General features: G+C 42.9%; 1 protein-coding gene across 2 annotated transcripts in view; it reads right to left on the reverse strand.

The window, feature by feature from the left end:
* Positions 1 to 17,531, reverse strand: part of cplx2.S (complexin 2 S homeolog) — a 96,932-nt gene that overhangs the window by 37,554 nt on the left and 41,847 nt on the right. The window contains exon 1 of one of the 2 annotated variants that reach the window (XM_018256124.2): positions 2,818 to 2,964. The exons of the other annotated variant lie outside the window; for it this stretch is intronic. The gene's annotated coding sequence lies outside the window, so the exon portion shown is untranslated. Of the gene's footprint in view, positions 1 to 2,817; positions 2,965 to 17,531 lie in introns of those variants that run through there. 2 annotated transcript variants of the gene reach the window in all.

Genomic DNA, 17,531 nt, shown 5'->3' on the forward strand with positions numbered 1-17,531 from the left:
ATATATACTGTTATACTGCACACACATAAAATCCATTCTCTGCATGTATTTGTTTTCATAAAGATGAGTGTACTCATTTATTATTGAAGGTGTGGTATACCTCCTTTGAGCAAGTCAGACACAGCTTGGTATGATAACATATTCACAAAGCAGTAAAGTGCAAAATGGATAGTTTTATAAAAGACAGCTTAAAACCTATGGACTGGCCTCAATCATAAAGAACACAGCCAGACAGGCAAGCACTGTGCCTACAAAATGCCTTGTCCTTGCACTCTGCTTACCCGTGCAACTAGCACCTTACCCAACATAGTGTGTCCCCAATAATTGCCTGTAATGCAGAAAAAGTAGATTCTATGACTGCCAGGAAAACTGACTGTTATGTTGGGAAATGTATTTTGCAATTAGCAGGTCAACACATAAGCTTCATTGCCCAAAAAACTTAGTCAGACTTAATCTATTGAGAGAAAACATAAGCAAACATGGCAGCTTCTACACCTTTTACTCTTTTTTGTTCATACTAAGACATTTCTGTGTTACTTCTATAATGTTAAGATAAATGAATGTTAAACATGTAATGATAACCTTAAATATTTTTACAATTTAACATCCTGATTACGAGCAGACCACATATAAAAATATAGTAAACCCTTATGATCTGCTGGCTATTGGGAGAGGGATATATGCACCCTACAAAACATTTAACGAGCTATCCTATTTCATCTTGGTTTAAATGCAACCTCCAAATCACTCTGGGTTTTTTCAGTAGAAACTCCATTTCTAAGGCTGAAAGGGACACGACCTACCCAAAAATCACTTTGATATGTGCATCACTCAGCTCGTTTTACACAAACATTGGGTTCATTACATCACAGATAATATAGAAAGGTAAAGTAGCAATGACTGTCCAATCTAACTGTTCATGGACAGGGGGGAATAGGGGAAACACATGGCAGCAACACATTGCAGACAGCACAGAAGAAAGGATAAGTCACTTTGTGATAACAAAATGTCTCTTGAGGCTTTTGAAATGACCCTGAGCATACTGTATAACTTCTTGTGTCTCTGGAATGAAATGGGCTGGTAAACATACTGTAGTTGTTTAATTCAAACAAATGTTTATTAATCTAGTTCTCTGCAGAAGATATAATAATACTTTGGCTTTGCTAGTCACCTGCTTGAACTCAGATACATTTGTGCCGTGTCAATACCTAAGACTAAAAAAGACTAAACTGTGATTCTAATGTTTGCTTTTTGCGTGTGCAAACATTGCGTCTTTTTATTACTGTATATGAAGCACCTGCCAGATGTTGACAAACACAGAAGTAAAGGTTGGGATGAGCTGTTCATTCAGCACCAGAAAGATGTGTGTCCAAAATGCATTAACTGCTCACAGCACATAAACTGTAAATACAATCCCAACATCCAGTTCCTTCAAGCATTTAAGCAGAGCAGGTTATCATACAATCATCATCAGGCCAGAGTGACTGTGCAATAATTTCTATTTATAAAAATACTCTGCAGTTCACCACCATTGAGAAAAAAGCTTTCTCACAGTGATATTTTTGTAAGCATATGAAAACAGGTAAGCAAGTTACCTAGCTCCTTTATGTATGAATGGGAAAGGGACTGTAAGCACCACCGGAGCAGAGATATGAATGATATTATATCATTCATATCTCTGCTCCGGTGGTGCTTACAGTATATAGAACATGTAAAAGCACAAATGTATATTTTGATGCTTTATAGGTCAAGACAAATGATATAAAATGTTGCTGCATGTTAGTATAAAAAGAATGTTGTAACCACTGGATGTGCATTAAACATAATTTGCTACAGTGAATGTTTCCAACAATCTAGGCACGTGCAAAGCCAACTAAACACCGCCATAAACATCTGGCACCTTCGATTTTAGGAAACACACAACCTCAATGTCATGTTCTTTGACTAAATATGGCAAATAGGAGCGAACTGTACATTAACAGCAGAACATCCTACCAAGTTATTTCTTTTACTTTACAAACAGGAGCCCCAACTCCTACATTTTTGTTCACTATTATAATCTACTGCTAAGTAACCTGCAGGGAAGCCTGAAGAAGTCTATATAGCACACCAGAGTGAGACAAGTTAGAGTGTTCAACTAAACTGCTGCATCTCTTGAGTAGAACATGTCACTACAGCAAAAAGAACTTTAGTAGTAGAGGATGACCCTAAAGCACTCATTAATGGCAATACTAATAAAAAGTATCTACTGTATCTACCATCTATCTATCATATATCAATCTATCTATCAATGTATCTATCTATCTATCTATCTATCTATCTATCTATCTATCTATCTATCTATCTATCTATCATCTATCTATCATCTATCATCTAATGAATCTATCATCTATATCTATGAAACATTAGGCGTCAGTCCCTTGGCTGTTTGCAGACTAATGTGTGCTCATTAGAAGTATCTAAGCAAAGAATAATAAAAATAATGAGCCAGGCAGAGTGGAAACACACTGTGTATGTGCATTGGTTTCTTTACGGCTAACATCGTGAATTGTTTCCCGCTATTGTCAGTGACAGTAAAGTAACAAAGCAAAGAAACGGCTTTGATATTGTGGCTGGTGGAGCTGACCGTCAGACAACCCACTGGCCGATAATATTGGACTCGTCCGGCTTTGACTGACTGTCAGCTGGAATGAAGGAGCTGTCCGTTCAGCACCGCGGGTTTCTATTCCTTTGCCGCGGATACAGGCTCTGCTGTATCAGCCCGATGGTACAAAGGCCACATGCTTCTACCGATGAGAGAGGGAGGGAATCACTAACCTGTATTTCTCTGTCGAAATACTGGAGACAACAGCAAAACGCTTCCAAAATACCGAGTGGCTTCACCAGCTCCTCAACCCGCTCACACCCTGCTACAGACTGACTCTCACTGCCCGTGTGTTCTGACTGATGACTCCGAACAGACACTCCCTTCCCTCACTGACGCTCCATCTCCCCTCCCACCTTCCTCTTCCTCACTCTCTCCCACTTTCCTCTTCCTCAATCCCTCTCCCCTCCCACCTTCCTCACTCCTACCTTCCTCTTCCTCACTCCCTCTCCCTGCTACCTTCTTCTTCCTCAGTCCCTCCTACCTTCCTCTTCGTCACTCCCTCTCCCCTCCTGCCTTCCTCTTCCTCACTCCCTTTCACTCCTACCTTCCTCTTCCTCACTCCCTCTCCCCTCCTACCTTCCTCTTCTTCACTCCCTCTCCATCCCACATTTCTCTTCCTCACTCCCTCCTACCTTCCTCACTCCCTCTCCCCTCCTATCTTCCTCAAGCCCTCCTACCTTCCTCTTCCTCACTCCCTCCTACCTTCTTCCTCAATCCGTCCTACCTTCCTCTTCCTCACTCCCTCCCCCTCCTACCTTCCTCTTCCTCACTCCCTCTCCCCTCCTGCCTTCCTCTTCGTCCCTCCCTCTCCCCTCCTACCTTCCTCTTCCTCACTCCTTCTCCATCCCACATTTCTCTTCCTCACTCCCTCTCCCCCCCACCTTCCTCATTCCCTCCTATTTTCCTCTATTTCACTCCCTCCCACCTTCCTCTTCCTCACTCCCTCCTGCCTTCCTCTTCCTCACTCCCTCTCCCCTCCTACCTTCCTCTTCCTCACTCCCTCTCCATCCCACATTCCTCTTCCTCACTCCCTCTCCCCTCCCACCTTCCTGTTCCTCACTCTCCCTCCCACCTTCCTCATTCCCTCCTATCTTCCTCTTCCTCACTCCCTCTCCCCTCAGATTTATCCAAATGTGAGTTTACAGCTTAAATAAAAGCTCACCCATATTCTGTTCATTCCTATGGAATTTTTAGAACTATGTTTATCATAATATGAGTTCTAACTTTCCCCCATTGATAAATACAATTCGAAAAAGACCATAGGCATAAATAGAACGCGGGTGAGTTTTTGTATAATTAAAGGGACTCTGTCAGGATTTTTATGATGTAATTTTTATTTTTAAATTACACTGTTTACACTGCAAATAATTCACTCTATAATATAAAATGTAATTCCCGAAGCAGCAAGTGTATTTCTTATATTGGTGTGTAGGCAGCCATCTCAGGTAATTTTGCCTGGTCCTGTGCTTTCAGAAAGAGACAGCAGTTTAGAATGGAACTTCTTTCTGGCAGGCTGTTGTATCTCCTACTTAATTTAACTGAATGTGTCACAGTGGGACCTGGATTTTACTATTGAGTGCTGTTCTTATATCTATCAGGGAGCTGTTAACTTGTGTTAGGGAGCTCCTTCTGGTTACCTTCCCATTGTTCTGTTGTTGGGGGGGGGAAAGGGAGGGGGTGATATCACTCCATCTTGCAGTACAGAGTGATTGAACGTTATCAGAGCACAAGACACATGACTGGGGGCTCCTGGGAAACTGACAATGTGTCTAGCCCCATGTCAGATTTCAAAATTAAATATAAAAAAATCTTTTTTTTTGCAGTTTAACAATAACTGGAAAGCAGTGATTCTCTACAAATTGTCCACATACCCACCAGGACTAATAGGTGCACAACCAAAGACTTAACAGCCTTGGCTTAGGTATGACATGGGTATGTGTGCTGGAATTAAAGTCATGTCTAAGCCCCATTAGTACAATCTCTGGTGCTATCCTCTAAAGCTTCAGATGAGAGGTGCTCAGCTTGAACACAAGTCAGGATAAGATGTAGAAATAAGGCCTTAGAGCAGGCATGTACCTAGGGTGCAACAGTAGATGGGTGCAAGGACATAGGCATTAGGGATGTCGCGGACTGTTCGCCGGCGAACTTGTTTGCGCGAACATCGACTGTTCGCGCTCGCCGAATGTTTGCGAACGTCGCGCGACGTTCGCCATTTTGGGTTCGCCTTACCTGGCGCATTTTTTTGACCTCTCACCCCAGACCAGCAGATACATGGCAGCCAATCAGGAAGCTCTCCCTCCTGGACCACCCCCACACCCCCTGGACCACTCCCCTTCCATATATAAACTGAAGCCCTGCAGCGTTTTTTCATTCTGCCTGTGTGTGCTTGGAAGAGCTAGTGTAGGGAGAGAGCTGTTAGTGATTTCACTGATTTGAGGGACAGTTGATAGTAAGTTTGCTGGCTAGTAATCTACTTGATACTGCTCTGTATTGGAGGGACAGAAGTCTGCAGGGATTTGAGGGACATTTTAGGTTAGGTAGCTTTGCTGGCTAGTAATCTACCTTCTACTGCAGTGCTCTGTATGTAGCTGCCTGCTGTGGGCACTGATCTCTTCTGATCTCATCTGCTGACTGCTGTAATAACCCAATAGTCCTTGTAAGGACTGCTTTTATTTTCTTTTTTGTTTTTTTACTTTGCTAGTTGCTACTATAAGAGCCCAGTGCTATTAGTCTAGCAGTGTTGGGGAGTGGGACTGGTGTGCTACTGTGCTGCTCCTAGTAGTTCAGCAGCACCAACCCGAGAATTTTTTTTTTTTTAATATACATATAATTTTATTTTATTTTACTTATCTTACTGTTCTTTAACATGTACAGTGCTGTTTGCTGTTCTTCATAGTAGTGCACCAATAGTAGTGCACTTGCAGGCATTATTTGCCCAGTGTGTTCTTCAAACAACTGCCATCTAGCTGTGTGAGCTTGTTCACATTCTGTCTAAATATCAATAATAATACCGTCTCCAGAACCACCACCTGAGTGATGTTTTTCAAGCAGCAATAATATATTCCGTATCCACTGCTGTAGTAGTGTATACGTTGACCTTGTAGGCATTGTTTGCCCAGTGTGTTCTTCATTTTCAAACAACGGCCATCTAGCTGTGTGAGCTTTTTCACATTCTGTCTAAATATCAATAATAATACCGTCTCCAGAAACACCACCTGAGTGACGTTTTTCAAGCAGCAATAATATATTCCGTATCCACTGCTGTAGTAGTGTATACGTTGACCTTGCAGGCATTGTTTCAATTTGTTTGCCCAGTGTGTTCTTCATTTTCAAACAACTGCCACCTAGCTGTGTGAGCTTGTTCACATACTGTCTAAATATCAATAATAATAACGTCTCCAGAAACACCACCTGAGTGACGTTTTTCAAGCAGCAATAATATATTCCGTATCCACTGCTGTAGTAGTGTATACGTTGACCTTGTAGGCATTGTTTGCCCAGTGTGTTCTTCATTTTCAAACAACTGCCATCTAGCTGTGTGAGCTTGTTCACATTCTGTCTAAATATCAATAATAATACCGTCTCCAGAAACACCACCTGAGTGACGTTTTCAAGCAGCAATAATATATTCCGTATCCACTGCTGTAGTAGTGTATACGTTGACCTTGTAGGCATTGTTTGCCCAGTGTGTTCTTCATTTTCAAACAACTGCCATCTAGCTGTGTGAGCTTGTTCACATTCTGTCTAAATATCAATAATAATACCGTCTCCAGAAACACCACCTGAGTGACGTTTTTCAAGCAGCAATAATATATTCCATATCCACTGCTGTAGTAGTGTATACGTTGACCTTGTAGGCATTGTTTGCCCAGTGTGTTCTTCATTTTCAAACAACTGCCATCTAGCTGTGTGAGCTTGTTCACATTCTGTCTAAATATCAATAATAATACCGTCTCCAGAAACACCACCTGAGTGACGTTTTTCAAGCAGCAATAATATATTCTGTATCCACTGCTGTAGTAGTGTATACGTTGACCTTGTAGGCATTGTTTGCCCACTGTGTTCTTCATTTTCAAACAACTGCCATCTAGCTGTGTGAGCTTGTTCACATTCTGTCTAAATATCAATAATAATACCGTCTCCAGAAACACCACCTGAGTGACGTTTTTCAAGCAGCAATAATATATTCCGTATCCACTGCTGTAGTAGTGTATACGTTGACCTTGTAGGCATTGTTTGCCCAGTGTGTTCTTCATTTTCAAACAACTGCCATCTAGCTGTGTGAGCTTGTTCACATTCTGTCTAAATATCAATAATAATACCGTCTCCAGAAACACCACCTGAGTGACGTTTTTCAAGCAGCAATAATATATTCCGTATCCACTGCTGTAGTAGTGTATACGTTGACCTTGCAGGCATTGTTTCAATTTGTTTGCCCAGTGTGTTCTTCATTTTCAAACAACTGCCACCTAGCTGTGTGAGCTTGTTCACATACTGTCTAAATATCAATAATAATACCGTCTCCAGAAACACCACCTGAGTTGTTGTTGTTTTAAAAATAATGCCAGGCAAAGGCAGGCCGCCACGCAGAGGCACTAGGGGCCGTGCTGCTATGCTGTCCTGTGGCCCTAGGAAATTGCCCAGTTTTAAAAAGGCAATGACCCTGAACTCCCAAAATGCTGAAGAGGTAGTTGACTGGCTTACACAGCACACCCCATCCTCTACCGTTTCTAACTTTACCACAACATCCTCATCCTCCACTGCTATGGCCACCCCACGTAACACTTCCTCCACCACCGGCACCCCTTCTTCACTGGAGTCAGAGGAGTTATTTTCACATGAGTTTCTTGAACTGAGTGATGCGCAACCATTATTGGCAGAAGAAGATGAAGGAGATGAGGACGTTACACCAGATTTAATTCTGGCAGAGAACACAACAGAGATGGACATAATGAGAGCTGTCAGAAGAAATTGATGCATCTGAGGAGAATGATGATGAGGAGATTGATGTTTTGTGGGTGCCCAGTAGAAGAGAGCAAGAGGAGGATAGTTCAGATGGAGAGACGGAGAGTCAGAGAGGCAGGAGGAGAATAAGACTTAGAAGAAGCAGGGAGGACAGCTCGCAGGGAACAGTAGGGCAACAACATGTATCGGCACCTGTGGTCAGCCGGCCAACGCACCCGCCATTGCCGCCAACGCCGCCAACTTCTACTGTTACCGCCAGATTGCCAGCTTCAAAAAGGTCAGCAGTGTGGGATTTTTTTAATGTGTGTGCCTCTGACAAAAGTGTTGTAATTTGCAATGAGTGCAGTCAGAAACTGAGTCTTGGGAAGCCCAACAGCCACATAGGTACAACTTCTATGCGAAGGCACATGAACGGCAAGCACAAAGCACTTTGGGAGCAACTCCTCAAAGGCAACAGGCAAACTAAAAGCCACCCTCCTTCTGGTCCAGCATCTTACTGCTCTACCTCTGCTGTCCTTGATCCGTCTGAACCACCCTCCACTCCGCCTTCCACCTTGACCACCAGTTCCCATTCCCAGTCATCTGCCCCCAGCCAAGTTTCTGTGAGGGCCATGTTTGAGTGTAAGAAGCCAATGTCTGCGAGTCACCCCCTTGCCCGGCGTCTGACAGCTGGCTTGTCTGCACTCTTAGCCCGCCAGCTTTTACCATACCAGCTGGTGGACTCTGAGGCCTTCCGCAAATTTGTAGCAATTGGGACACCGCAGTGGAAGGTACCCAGCCGCAATTTTTTTTCAAAAAAGGGAATACCACACCTGTACCACCATGTGCAGAGCCAAGTCACCGCATCTCTGTCACTTAGTGTTGGGCCAAAGGTCCATATGACTACTGACGCATGGTCCTCCAAGCATGGTCAGGGCAGGTATGTCACCTACACTGCCCACTGGGTGAACTTGGTAATGGCTGGGAAGCAGGGAATGTGTGGCTCAACAACGACAGTGGAGTTGGTGTCACCGCCACGGATTGCACGCGGTTCTGCCACCACCTCTACTCCTCCTTCGCTCTCTACCTCGTCTTCTTCCTCTTCTTCGTCCTCTGCTGCTGGGTCCTCCTCCTCCTCCACACCTGTGCACCCCCAGCTCCCCCTAGGCTATTCGACGTGCCAGGTACGCCGTTGTCATGCTGTCTTGGGGATGACGTGCCTGGAAAGCAAAAACCATACCGGATCTGTACTCCTGTCATCTCTGCAGTCACAGGCCGATCGGTGGCTGACCCCACACCAACTGAAGATCGGAAAAGTGGTGTGTGACAATGGAAGCAATCTGTTGGCAGCACTGAGACTGGGCAATTTAACACATGTGCCCTGCATGGCACATGTTCTGAATTTAATAGTACAACGTTTTGTCTCAAAGTACCCAGGATTCCAGGACGTTCTCAGGCAGTCCAGGAAGGTGTCGGCCCATTTCAGACGTTCCTATACAGCCATGGCACGCCTTGCTGACATTCAGCAGCGGTACAACATGCCAGTCAGGCGTTTGATTTGCGACAGCCAGACTCGCTGGAATTCAACGCTCCTCATGTTGGAACGTCTGCTGCAACAACAAAGAGCCGTCAACGAATACCTGTTTGAACTGGGTGGTAGGACTGGATCTGCAGAGCTGGGGATTTTTTTCCCCCGTTACTGGGTGCTTATGCGCGATGCCTGCAGGCTCATGCGCCCTTTTGAAGAGGTTACAAATATGGTCAGTAGAGATGTCGCGAACTGTTCGCCGGCGAACTTGTTCGCGCGAACATCGGGTGTTCGCGCTCGCCGGAAGTTCGCGAACGTCGCGCGACGTTCGCCATTTTGGGTTCGCCATTGTTGGCGCTTTTTTTTGCCCTCTCACCCCAGACCAGCAGGTACATGGCAGCCAATCAGGAAGCTCTCCCCTGGACCACTCCCCTTCCCTATAAAAACCGAAGCCCTGCAGCGTTTTTTCACTCTGCCTGTGTGTGCTGAAGAGATAGTGTAGGGAGAGAGCTGCTGCCTGTTAGTGATTTCAGGGACAGTTGAAAGTTTGCTGGCTAGTAATCGTTTTGATACTGCTCTGTTATTGGAGGGACAGAAGTCTGCAGGGGTTTGAGGGACATTTAAGCTTAGGTAGCTTTGCTGGCTAGTAATCTACCTTCTACTGCAGTGCTCTGTATGTAGCTGCAGTGGGCAGCTGTCCTGCTTCTGATCTCATCTGCTGACTGCTGCAATAACAGTAGTCCTTGTAAGGACTGCTTTTATTTATTTTTTTGTTGTTTTACTACTACTACTACTACTACTACTACTATTATAAGAGCCCAGTGCTATTAGTCTAGCAGTGTTGGGGAGTGGGACTGGTGTGCTAATCTGCTGCTCCTAGTAGTTCAGCAGCACCAACTGACAGCACCAAAATGACTATTTTCAGCATTTATATGGCATATTTTTTCTGGCAACTGTGCTTCAGTGGCTGCGTCCAAAAAAACTGGGCAAACAATGCCTACAAGGTCAACGTATGGCAGTTGTTTAAAGAGAACAGTAGATTACTAGCCAGCAAAGCTACCTAAGCTAAAATGTCCCTCAAATCCCTGCAGACTTCTGTCCCTCCAATACAGAGCAGTATCAAGCAGATTACTAGCCAGCAAGCTTACTATCATCTGTCCCTGAAATCACTAACAGCTCTCCCCCTACACTATCTCTTCCAAGCACACACAGGCAGATTTTTCAGATACATTTTTGCCCTTGATCCCCCTCTGGCATGCCACTGTCCAGGTCGTTGCACCCTTTAAACAACTTTAAAATCATTTTTCTGGCCAGAAATGTCTTTTCTAGATGTTAAAGTTCGCCTTCCCATTGAAGTCTATGGGGTTCGCGAACCGTTCGCGAACCGCTCGCATTTTTGCGCAAGTTCGCGAATATGTTCGCGAACTTTTTTTCCGACGTTCGCTACATCCCTAATGGTCAGTCGCACCGAAGGCACCATCAGCGACCTAATACCCTTTGCTTTCTTCCTGGAGCGTGCCGTGCGACGAGTGACAGATGAGGCTGTAGACCAGCGTGACGAGGAGCAGGAAGCGCACAATTTCTGGTCGGAATCACCAGAACGAACCCAGGCACCTGCTGCAATGCAGGGAGAGGTGTCAGAAGTGGAGTCAGAGGAGGAAGGTGGCTTTGTGGAGGAGGAGGACCAACAGGAGCAGGCTTCCCAGGGGGCTGGTGGTGACCTTTTGGGGACCCCTGGTCTTGTACGTGGCTGGGGGGAGGAGACCGTGGATGATGCAGTCCTTGATAACGAGGAAGCGGAGATGGATACCTCTGCATCCAACCTTGTGAGAATGGGGTCTTTCATGCTGTCATGCCTGTTGAAGGACCCTGTATCAAGAGGCTTAAGGAAAAGGACCTGTACTGGGTCGCAACGCTACTAGACCCTCGGTACAAGCATAAAGTGGCAGAAATGTTACCAACGTACCACAAGTCCGAAAGGATGCTGCATTTACAAACCAGCCTGCAAAACATGTTGTACAATGCCTTTAAGAGTGATGTCACTTCAGGAAATCATCAACATTCCAGGGGCAGAGGTGCCAGTAATCCTGCCACGAGCGCACCTGCAAGGACAAAGCACTTTGGCCACTCTGTAACGTCAGACATGCAAATGTTTTTCAGTCCAAGGCAGCGCCAGAACCCTTCTGGATCCACCCTCAAAGAACGCCTCGACCGGCAGGTAGCGGACTACCTGGCATTAACTGCAGATATCGACACTCTGAGGAGCGATGAACCCCTGGACTACTGGGTGCGCAGGCTTGATCTGTGGCCAGAGCTGTCACAATTTGCCATGAACCTCTTGTCTTGCCCCGCCTCAAGTGTCCTCTCAGAAAGGACCTTCAGTGCAGCAGGAGGGATTGTAACTGAGAAGAGAACTCGCCTAGGTCACAAAAGTGTGGATTACCTGACTTCCGGGTGGATCTCGGAGGGTTACTGCACGCCGGAAGACTTGTTCTGAGTTTCTGACTCCCCATGCAGCTGTCCTTCTCTGCACGCCTCATGACTCCACACACAGCTGTCCTTTAGCGTCCTCCTCCCTCCGCCACCGTTACAAACTAGGGTGCAAACCCTACTGGTTTCATTTGAATCCAGGTAAATCCTGAGTTTTTCTGGCCTCTGTGCTTCAGTGGCTGCAACCAAAAAAATGAATATTTTCAGCATTTATATGGCATATTTTTTCTGGCCTCTGTGCTTCAGTGGCTGCGACCAAAAAAAATAATATTTTTAGCATTCATATGGCATATTTTTTCTGGCCTCTGTGCTTCAGTGGCTGCGACAATTTTTTTTTATATTTTTAGCATTCACATGGCATATTTTTTCTGGCCTCTGTGCTTCAGTGGCTGCGACAAAAAAAACATAATTTTTCAGGAAAGTACACATGCCTAATTTTTCAGGGTTCTGCAACAGTGGCAAAATCGCATCTTTTATGGTCACCGCAGGTGATCAATAAAGTAGACCAAAACTGGGCCCACACTGCAGAATCAGTGTTTTTTGGTTCACTTCACTGTACATTGAATTACCTCTGCCTGACCGTGCACGTGCGCACAAGCACGGTGACTGCTAAACACACCACTACAGAAATATTGCCACCAACAGGACGAACATCCTGGAGGTGACAAGCTCAACTAGTAATTAACAACTATTATTTGCTCACTTGACGGTATCATTCATTAAAGCTCTTTGCGTTTTTTTGCGTTGCAGTAAGCGCCGCATTTCGTCTTTGCGTGTGAACAGGCTGTAACCTTTACATGTAGACGCTGGACGTTTTAAAGCAGTTTATTACACAGGTTTAGAAATGTAGTGTGATTTCTGCCCTTTACAGCACAAAACGCAGCGCTGTGTCAACAATGTATTTTTTAGAAACATTTTTGCCCTTGATCCCCCTCTGGCATGCCACTGTCCAGGTCGTTGCACCCTTTAAACAACTTTAAAATCATTTTTCTGGCCAGAAATGTCTTTTTTAGCTTTTAAAATTCGCCTTCCCATTGAAGTCTATGGGGTTCGCGACGTTCGCGAACCGTTCGCATTTTTGACGCAAGTTCGCGAATATGTTCGCGAACTTTTTTTCCGACGTTCGCTACATCCCTAATAGGCATGTACTTCTTCTGCCTCCTGTAACTCCAGTGAGCAGGCACGTGGAGAAAATTGTGAGCAAGAATGCAAGCAAATCGGAGTACGAGTCATTGACCAGAAAGAGTGATTTGAGACAGAGGCAGTTAGGGGGTGAGCAGTGATGGTGTGTGTGCGTGAATGATTCCTTGGGTGCCCCTACCCTGTAGCCTGGCTCTGGTAAAAATGAATATTATCTGTGCTATATTATTATGGAGCACTTTAGTACAATAGCAATACCTTTTTAACCCTCACATGTTTGTCTATAAAGAGGGCTTTGGTCCAATATGTCCAAAAACCTCTATTCTACATTTACTCATTTTTACACAAAAAATATGTGGTTTAGAGACTACCCCACAGAATCCAACCCACATTTGACCTTCTTGTAAGACTTGTAATGGGATACTTCATTATTGCAGTCATATGTGCTTCATTGCTCTCTCTTATATTAATCATTCCTGATCGCAAAGAAAATAGACCTGAGCGTTTTTATCCAACTTGTCCCAGCATCCTTCTTAAACGTTTATGAATGAGACATGGAAATAACAGACAGCCAACTGTGATCCTTTGGCATAAATATAATTGACAGGGAATCACTTAAGCACTTAAAAGCATCTTGGTTTCGCTATATGAATGAAAATGCTTGAGGAAAAGCCCTTGTCTGCATAAAGTAATGCTTACATATAAAAGCAAATAACATTATTTGCTTTAAAATTTTGTGAATTTAAAATGCAACTACAGAAGTGTTTTTTTTTATTCTTTAGGAGCATACAAAACTAGTTCAGGGAATGGCATGTTGTAGTATACAAGTAAAGGTGCAGTGACAGCAAGCAAATCCTAAAAGTTTCACGACTATATTTTATCTGCCTGGTAACCAAATTTCTTTTACCAAATTCTCCTCCTGTTCAGCAGGAAATTCCAGGTTTCATAATGTCTTTGAATCATAGCAAGGTATTAGATTAATAGCAAGGTATTAGAGGCATAAAAAATAGACAAAATAATACAAAATATACAAAAAGTAGAGACCACTGCTAAATTTGACCATACATGTTATGGTGATCTCACAAGATTACTGTAATGTTAATTCAATATATGTGATCTTTCTAAAGTTAGCAAATGCCATGCTATGGTATCTGTTTTTTATTCCTCTCAAAACAAAAAATCAGGAGTAGAATCGTGAACATTCTTGCCACAGCTAAAAACTCTAATTTCACCCCCACAATGTACCAGGCCAAAAATTCTCTCATTCCTATTAAGGAACAATGCTCCCAGCGAAGGCGTCAATACTAAGGGGCAGATTTATCAAGGGTCAAATTGAAAAATCTAATTTTTAATTCAACATTTGAGCTAATTTTAGTATATTTCGACTAGGGAATAGTCCAAAATTCGATTCAAATTTGAAGAAAATTAGAAAATTTGAATATCAAAATTTATTATATACTGTCTCTTTAAAAAATCTACTATTCGCCATCTAAAACCTGCCAAATTGCTGTTTTAGCCTATGGGGGACCTCCTAGAACCAATTTGGAGTCATTTGGTGGACTTAGAAAAATCTACGTTTTTTTTTTTTTAAATACCTCGAATCGAATTTGTTCGATTCGAACGATCGAATACAACCTATTCACTCGAAGTTAAAAGATTAGATTTTTTAAATAAATTTCGGATGGTCTTTTTTTATTTGAATTTCAAGTTGATGAGAGTTTGAAAATACTCCCATAACCTCGAAATTCGACCCTTGATAATTCTGCCCCTTAAAATTGTTCTTAGGGGTCCTATATGTATTTTATCCATCTATACTTCTCTGTTTTACTTCTCTTAAATAACCGTGTAATCACAGAGCTTTCCTAGGAATAATAACATTGATATTATTTAGACCCCCCATTATCTCCAAAAACATAATTATTTAATGTGAAAGGACCAGACCAAAGACACATGGTGCAATTATGCATGTATCAAGCATTCATGTGTCAAAATACAATACAGGGCAGATTTATCAAGGGTCGGATTTAGAGTTCATGGGAGTTTGTAGTCGAATGTCACTAAAATAAACTCGAAAATTCAAATTTGAAAATCGAATTTTCAATTTCGACCCTTGATAAATCTGCTCTTAGGTGTATTACTCCAGCTGCAGCCACCCACATAGTGAATGACTGTATAATACCTTAGTCTGTGTGTCTATGTATACTAGCTTCAAAATAAATTACTGTTTGCTGACAAAATATAATAGTATACCTATCTGGACTGTTGGGGTGTTATTTATTAAGCTCTGAATACCCGAAATCCGAAAAATTCGGATTTTTTCTGTCCTTACAAAAAAAAAAAATCAGAAATTTTCAGGATTTATTAAAGTCGGATGGTATGATAACTCCGGATCAGTAAACCCGGCATCTCAAATCTCTCAGGGTCCTGTATTAGACAATGGGGAAGGTCCCAGTGTCTCCGCTGCTGTTCCATTCGGGAATTCAGAGTTGCTTGGTGTTCATTTAGGGGCTGATTCACTAAGGGTCGAATTTCGAAGTTAAAAATACTTCGAAATTCGACCCTCGAATTGAAATCCTTCGACTTCGAATATCGAAGTCGAAGGATTTAGCGCTAATCCTGCGATCGAACGATTCAAACGATTTTAATCCAACGATCGAAGGAAAATCCTTCGATCAAAAAAAGGTTAGCAAGCCTATGGGGACCTTCCCCATAGGCTAACATTGACTTCGGTAGCTTTTAGCTGCCGAAGTAGGGGGTCGAAGTTTTTTTTAAAGGGGAAGTACTTCGACTATCGAATGGTCGAATAGTCGAACGATTTTTCGTTCGATTCGTTCGATTTCGTTCGAATTCGAACGAATTTAACCAATTCGATGGTCGAAGTACCCAAAAAATACTTCGAAATTCGAATTTTTTTCATTCGAATCCTTCACTCGAGCTTAGTGAATCGGCCCCTTAATGTCTGCTGGTGACAGTGGGGCAGATATAATGTTTGAGTACATATGGTGGATGATAAGTATCTCACTAGTGTGCAAAGGACCACATCATTCCTACTATTCACAGTGGTAGCTGAATTGATGTGAATCGTTCCCCAGATACAGTTTTTTTCCCTTTGGCTATGTTCCCTTGGGAAATTATTGTGAATATAATTAAAATTATGGTGGTGGTCTCTCAGGATTCATATGTTTTTACCCATTTTGTTTCCTCGTCCTTTAAAGGGAAAGAATGATGTTAAATGCGATCCTATGCCTCACATTCATTGACTCCCAGAGTCCCAGGCTTTCAGTTGAGGGTAATAAATAACAGAATAACTAGAAGTGAGCGCCTTATTAGTGAGTAGCAGGTTTGGCTTGTGCTGCTAGGTGACCAAATATTTTTAGCACAAAATTAAATGGGTGGATTAAAGTAGGTAGTTAAAATAACCAACACTTTGTAGAATGTGACAATAAAATCATGAACATACTGAGAACAGGAGAGATCCCTAGAGATAACACCTCAGCCATAGGCTGTAAGCCCCTCTACTAGAACCAGAGCTGTCTAATATTTCTCCAGCTACTATTCTGCCTATATTATATAAAGGTAACCAGCACGCCTCTTGTTTTATACCTTACTCCACACATGCTGAGAGCTGCAGGGGTCACTTTTTTACATATTGAGGCACTAGGAGTTGCAAGCAACAATCTAATTTGTTTTGGACCTTCAGTTTGTGGGGGTGGGATGGAGGTCATTGAAAGGAGAGTGATGACATGGATTCCCTGGTGATTAAACATTGTCAATGGAAACAAATTAGACAATTATTCATTGACCGCACTCATTTCTGTATTAAATGTTCACAGTCTGTGCAGAGAAAATTCCTCAATGTCAGCAAGAAAAAAAAATACAATTTAAGGAGCTGAAAATATATTGTAGAGAAGTGTGAACAGGATAGACAATTCTATACTAGGTGACTTACACATATTTAGAAGGTGAAAAGTCTCACCAGGGTTTACTCAACATATGATTGGCTAATCATATATCTAATGAAATAAGCAGTAAAATGGCAAGTACCCGGGCCCATCTTTAGCAAAGCCCTTCATTTGAGTCAAACTTGCGATCAGTTATAGTTGCTATCATGAAGATAAAGATAGTAAGGTTGCCCCATGGCTACACAGCAGCTTGTTTGTATAAAATGTATTTGTTTTTCTAAAGCAAACACACCAGTTTACTACTTCAGGGCAACACGACATTATATTGCCATTCCTTTAAAACATTAAGCTGGGGGTGAGGGGGCAGGAGAACACTTCTCAGTGGAAGTGACATCATACGTTGCGCTCGTGATGTCACACGCATAATGTCACTTCCACAATGGGACGTGCTCTGCTAAATACAGCGATGAAGATATCAATCTAAATCGTGATGCTAAATACTAAATGCATTCATGAATTCATTGGTAACAAGTCATATAAAATGAAATTCATTAATAACTGACCATAATTAAGTGAATTGGTTTATCGCCATATCCACTATTTTGGATTCAGCCGAACTCCCGAATCCTTTGAGAAAGATTTGGCGGATTACCGAACCAAATCCTAATTTTCATATGCAAGTTAGGGATGGGAAGGGGAAAGCATTTTTAACTTACTTGTTTTGTGACAAAAAGTCAAGCGATTTCCCTCCCCGTCCCTAATTTTCATACGATTCGGATTTGGTCGGTCGGGCAGAAGGATTCGGCTGAATCCTGCTGAAAAAGGCTGAATCCTGGCTGAATCCCGAACCAGATCCTGGATTCGGTGCATCCCTAATCAT

The sequence above is a fragment of the Xenopus laevis genome, chromosome 3S (genome assembly GCF_017654675.1).
Source record: "Xenopus laevis strain J_2021 chromosome 3S, Xenopus_laevis_v10.1, whole genome shotgun sequence".
Lineage (NCBI taxonomy): Eukaryota > Metazoa > Chordata > Amphibia > Anura > Pipidae > Xenopus > Xenopus laevis.